The sequence below is a fragment of the Oncorhynchus masou genome, chromosome 28, assembly GCF_036934945.1.
Source record: "Oncorhynchus masou masou isolate Uvic2021 chromosome 28, UVic_Omas_1.1, whole genome shotgun sequence".
NCBI classification, from domain to species: Eukaryota; Metazoa; Chordata; class Actinopteri; order Salmoniformes; family Salmonidae; genus Oncorhynchus; species Oncorhynchus masou.
The window spans coordinates 42,395,812-42,401,811 of record NC_088239.1 but is presented as its reverse complement, the minus strand read 5'-3'; the positions used below and the strand labels follow the sequence as shown (position 1 = coordinate 42,401,811).

The 6,000-nt window shown below is 40.0% G+C and overlaps 1 protein-coding gene across 1 annotated transcript in view; it reads left to right on the top strand.

The window, feature by feature from the left end:
* The first annotated feature begins 4,226 nt into the window (after positions 1-4,226).
* The window catches only part of LOC135517602 (guanine nucleotide exchange factor subunit RIC1-like), a 71,616-nt gene continuing 69,842 nt past the window's right edge, over positions 4,227-6,000 (top strand). Inside the window, exon 1 of the mRNA XM_064942057.1 lies at positions 4,227-4,312. The gene's annotated coding sequence lies outside the window, so the exon portion shown is untranslated. The remainder of the gene's footprint in view (positions 4,313-6,000) is intronic.

Genomic DNA, 6,000 nt, shown 5'->3' with positions numbered 1-6,000 from the left:
CTATGCTTCTTTCTAATTCCCATAATATAACATTGTAAAACAACTGACACATGATGTGCCTTGATAACTGTTTGCTGTTTGTGACAGTATGCTTTGCTACACAAGGAAACAGACAATGATTTCCCAGTATCTCCACCCTGTGAGGATATTTTCCTTATTGATGTGTCTTACCTCAGATATCAATGTCTTTCTTCTGTTATCTCCAATTTATCTATTGTTCTACCATGGTGTTAAATAACATACGCCATTAGTTTGGAAGGGCATTTTTCAGAAGGGTCCCAATTAAAATGCTCTCTTTCCTCTGCATTTCAAACAAATTAAACAGTGTGCAGTGAATTACTGGTGTTGCATTAAACTAACAACCAAAGTATGATTATCCTACTGAAAGGTCTGGTGGTTTCCAGTGCCTCTGAACTCCACTGTGTAGAGCACCCATTAGTGGTCATTACTCATTATTACAATGCTCAGCTCAAAATGGGAGTCAAGCCTGGGCTTCTGAGGCTAGAATAAATCAAGAGTTATTTGTGTAATGTATGTGATGTTGATGAATATATGCCGAGCATCATCACATAAGAGCTTGGTAGTCAGGAAGCCCATACGCCAGCAATGTAACAAATCGATACATGAGTTATCAGATCTAATCTTAAATACATATATGATCTATTTTATGTTTTGTACACGCCTGTAGCGTCAACTGTTTGGGCTACAAACCCCACTATGGAAAGGGGAGACTCATGAACAACAATGGTTTTCTCCATTTTGCTCTACATCACGGGACTCGTCTGAAAGTAACCTGTTTTAAAAAATTATGGAGGTAGTTTTGTGCCAACAAAAATAGGGGTTAAATATGTGTCCAAAAAATGGAAATATTTCCTGAGCTTTCATATATTTTCTTGATATAGGACAGACATTTCAAAATCTTATTCATTACAATAAATTTTTTGACTTTCGGTTTTACCATTTATGTGTTATTCAATTAATTTCAATATATTTTGGGGGATACATACAGGGGTCAAATAGCTAAATGAGCCTAAGTAGAGCACACTTTTTTTATGATGTCATTTCTCAATCAAAGTTTGTACTGATGGATGCAGCCTATTGAATATCATTGTAGAATAAGCCTATGCATAAAATGCATCCTCCAATTACAAAGTTTTCATATGCCCACACATACAGTTGAAGTCGGAAGTTTACATACACTTAGGTTGGAGTCATAAAAACTTGTTTTTCAACCACACAATACATTTCTGTTTAACAAACTATAGTTTTGGCAAGTCAAATAGAACATCTACTTTGTGCATGACACAAGTTATTTTTTCAACAATTGTTTACAGACAGATTATTTCACTTATAATTCACTGTATTACAATTCCAGTGGGTCAGAGGTTTACATACACTAAGTTGACTGTGCCTTTTAAACAGCTTGGAAAATTCCAGAAAATGATGTCATGGCTTTAGAAGCTTCTGATAGGCTAACTGACATCAGTTGAGTTAATTGGAAGGGTACCTGTGGATTTATTTCAAGGCCTACCTTCAAACTCAGTGCCTCTTTGCTTGATGTCATAGGAAAATCAAAAGAAATCAGTCTAGACCTCAAAATTTTTTTGTTGACCTCCACAAGTCTGGTTCATCCTTGGGAGCAATTTCCAAATGCTTGAAGGTACCACGTTCATCTGTACAAACAATAGTATTCAAGTATAAACACCATGGGACCATGCAGCCGTCATAACGCTCAGGAAGGAGACACGTTCTGTCTCCTAGAGATGAACGTACTTTGGTGCGAAAAGTGTAAATCAATCCCAGAACAACAGCAAAGGACCTTGTGAATATACTGAAGGAAACAGGTACCAAAGTACCTATATCCACAGTAAAACTAGTCCTATATCGACATGACCTGAAAGGCTGCTCAGCTCCCGAAGCCACTCCTGTGTTGTCTTGGCTGTGTGCTTAGACTCATTGTCTTGTTGGAAGGTTCATCTTCCATTGATCATCCTTGAGATGTTTCTACAACTGGATTGGAGTCCACCTGTGGTAAATTTAATTGATTGGACATCATTTGGAAAGGCACACACCTGTCTATATAAGGTCCCACAATTGACAGTGCATGTCAGAGAAAAAAACAAGCCATGAGGTTGAAGATCTAGGGGAAGGATTGTGTCGAGGCACAGATCTGGGGAAGGGTACCAATACATTTCTGCAGCATTGAAGGTCCCCAAGAACACAGTGTCCTCCATCATTCTTAAATGGAATAAGTTTGGAACCACCAAGATGGTGGTCACTCTGACAGAGCTCCAGAGTTCCTCCGTGGAGATGGGAGAACCTTCCAGAAGGCCAACCATCTCTGCACTCCACCGAATCAGTTCTTTATGATAGTGGTCAGACGGAAGCCACTCCTCAGTAAAAGTTATATGACAGCCTGCTTGGAATTTTCCAAAAGGCACCGAAAGGACTCTCAGAACATGAGAAACAAGATACTCGGGTCTTCATGGCTTGGTTTTTGCTCTGACATGCACTGTCAATTGTGGGGCCTTATATAGACAGGTGTGTGCCTTTCCAAATTATGTCCAATCAATTCAATTTACCACAGGTGGACTCCAATCAAGTCGTAGAAACATCTCAAGGATGATCAATGGAAGATGCACCTTCCAACAAGACAATGAGTCGAAGCACACAGCCAAGACAAAAAAAGGAGTGGCTTCGGGACAAGATTCTGAATGTTCTTGAGTTGCCTAGCCAGAGCCTGGAATTGAACCTGACCGAACATCTCTGGAGAGACCTGAAAATAGCGACGCTGTGCAGTGACGCTCCCCATCCAACCTGGCAGAGCTTGAGAGGATCCGCAGAGAAGAATGGGAGAAACCCCCAAATAGAGGTGTACCAAGCATGTAGCGTCATACCCAAGAAGACTTGTCTTTAATCGCTGCCAAAGGTGCTTCAACAAAGTAGTGAGTAAAGGGTCTGACTACTTGTGTAAATGTGATTTTTGCAAGGTTTTTTTAATACATTTGCTCATTTTCAAAAAACGGTTTTTGCTTTGTCATTATGGGGTATTGTGTGTAAATTGAGGGGGGGAAACTAATTCAATACATTTTAAAATAAATCTGTAACAAAATATGTAAAAATTTAAGCAGTCTGAATACTTTCCAAATGCACTCTACATCACAGAAGACTGAAATATAACAAAACCATTTGATATAGAAACACTGGACGTCTGGCATTTAATATATATTTTTTAAATTAATGATGAAATTCTGTAAAAAACAACAACAACAAAAAAACATTCCACCCATGAGGCCACTAGTGGGCGATTTGACACATGACTTCAGGAAAGGTCTACAGCTTATGGTGTTAACAAACTATTAGTCTTTTTTTAGGCCGATTTTTATTTCAATCAAAACATAAGCCTATATCCTGCCTAGTTGGGCACACTGAGGTAATTTTCCAGAAATATTTTTACCAGCTCCGTATATTGTCAATTAGAAAAAAAATAGGGAGCGCCGCTCCTCCGACTACATCCCTAGTAAACATTTACCATGGGTGGCAGAATACCCACTATTTGCCCTTTATCAACACAAAACCACGTCAGCCCATCCTCTTTATATTTACTGTACATTGTGCAGTCAAATATCAGAAACTGAGCTACGTTTTTTTTGCAGGTCTTTTGCAGGTTTTATTATATATACTACTCGATCCGAGCCAAATTCCATCATCTGCTTCTTTTGTACTTTCTTTATTAACCTGGTCTCAGAACATTTCGTATTATTCCATACGTAAATCGAGGCACTCGATTTGGCGTGGTATATTATGTTTGGTGTGGTTACATAACACAGATTGTGACTAAAACCAGAAGCAGGGTGTTTTTTTGTTTGTTTCCCCGACCAAGCAAGGAGTTTTGCATGGAGGTCAATGAGAGTGTCGATTTTGGTCAACAACAAGAATGCATGGCCTATTTGCTACCTATTTGATCAAATAGAAGTTTCGTGTGCTTACGTTTTATCAGTGTACTGATATACAGTAAGTAGGACACGTGACATCCCAGCATCTTTGGGAAAAATCGCGGTGCAGTCCTGCCTCTCCCATCTCCTCGTTGGTTTATAGAAGCAGGTACCCACGTGCCCTCTCCTCATTGGCTATACCCACGTGGGTGACTGAAAGCCTAACGAGGTCAGTGGCGGTAATGCACATAATTTATGAAAGTTGCCAATCGCAATATAAAGTCCAGAGAAGAAAAAGCCTGGGAGTAGAGAGGACTAGAAACGATTCGGTTGATGTGTGGATTCATTGTCGGTGTAGAGGACCTTGTGTATTTCAGGTAAAATAACAACTGAATGTTTATATCACAGAACAAATTAGCTAGCAACAGCAAGTTAGCAGGTGCAACCTAGCTAGCTAAATTGCCATAAATGTGTAATGCTTTTCGACATGTCCCCAAATTAATGTAATTGGTTCAGAGTTTGTTTTGATATTTTAACCTGCGTGTCGTGATCGCGTTTGGTGTGGGGGGACAAAAATAAATGTATGTACGATGGCGCAGCAGCCGGTTTGGGATCCGTGTTTGCAATCTCCAAATATTACCATCAGAGAGCAGCAATGAGCCATTCAAATCTGAAGTTCTTGAGAAAATGAAGTCAGATGTCAACATCTCGTTCGACGCAAACTTCCCACCGGGCGGGGGAACCTATGTGAAGTAGCCACAATAAGGATTAGCCACAATAGTGGAATTTACGGTCGACTTCAAAATAAAAGTGATGGAAATGGCTACAAATAGTTACCATCGTGTCATTTGGACGAGATAATCCTAAACAAATTTGGAAGGTTATATAAATTCAACAAAAGACAATAGTTAGTTTGAAAATGTTATTTGACATTACTTAGAATCGCACTGGGTGTATTAGACTTCAGAATTGCATTGGGGGCATACTTATTCCACTATACAGCATTACCTATGGATTGTTGATCAATAAAATTTGTATTTATTTGTATTTTATTTCACCTTTTATTTAACCAGGTAGGCAAGTTGAGAACAAGTTCTCATTTACAATTGCGACCTGGCCAAGATAAAGCAAAGCAGTTCGACACACAACAACACAGAGTTACACATGAAGTAAAAGAGTCAATAATACAATATAAAAATAAGTCTATATACGATGTGAGGTGAGATAAGGGAGGTAAAGGCAGGAAAAAAAGCCATGGTGGCGATGTAAATACAATATAGAAAGTAAAACACTGGAATGGTAGATTTGCAGTGGAAGAATGTGCAAAGGAGCTAAATAAATAAATACAGTAGGGGAAGAGGTAGTTGTTTGGGCTAAATTATAGATGGGCTATGTACAGGTGCAGTAATCTGTGAGCTGCTCTGACAGCTGGTGCTTAAAGCTAGTGGGGGAGATAAGTGTTTCCAGTTTCAGAGATTTTTGTAGTTCTTTCCAGTCATTGGCAGCAGAGAACTGGAAGGAGAGGCGGCCAAAGGAGGAATTGGTTTTGGGGGTGACCAGAGAGATGTACCTGCTGGAGCGCGTACTACAGGTGGGTGCTGCTATAGTGACCAGCGAGCTGAGATAAGGGGGGACTTTACCTAGCAGGGTCTTGTAGATGACCTGTAGCCAGTGGGTTTGGCGACGAGTATGAAGCAAGGACCAGCCAACGAGAGCGTACAGGTCGCAGTGGTGGGTAGTATATGGGGCTTTGGTGACAAAACGGATTGCACTGTGATAGACTGCATCCAATTTATTGAGTAGGGTATTGGAGGCTAATTTGTAGATGACATCGTCGAGGATCGGTAGGATGGTCAGTTTTACGAGGCTATGTTTAGCAGCATGAGTGAAGGATGCTTTGTTGCAAAATAGGAAGCCAATTCTAGATTTAACTTTGGATTGGAGATGTTTGATGTGAGTCTGGAAGGAGAGTTCACATAAGTCAGAACCGTCCAGAGTAGTGATGCTGAAATTGGGTATCAGTGAACTCCGTGACACCCACAAAACACAACTGTGAAGAATTTAC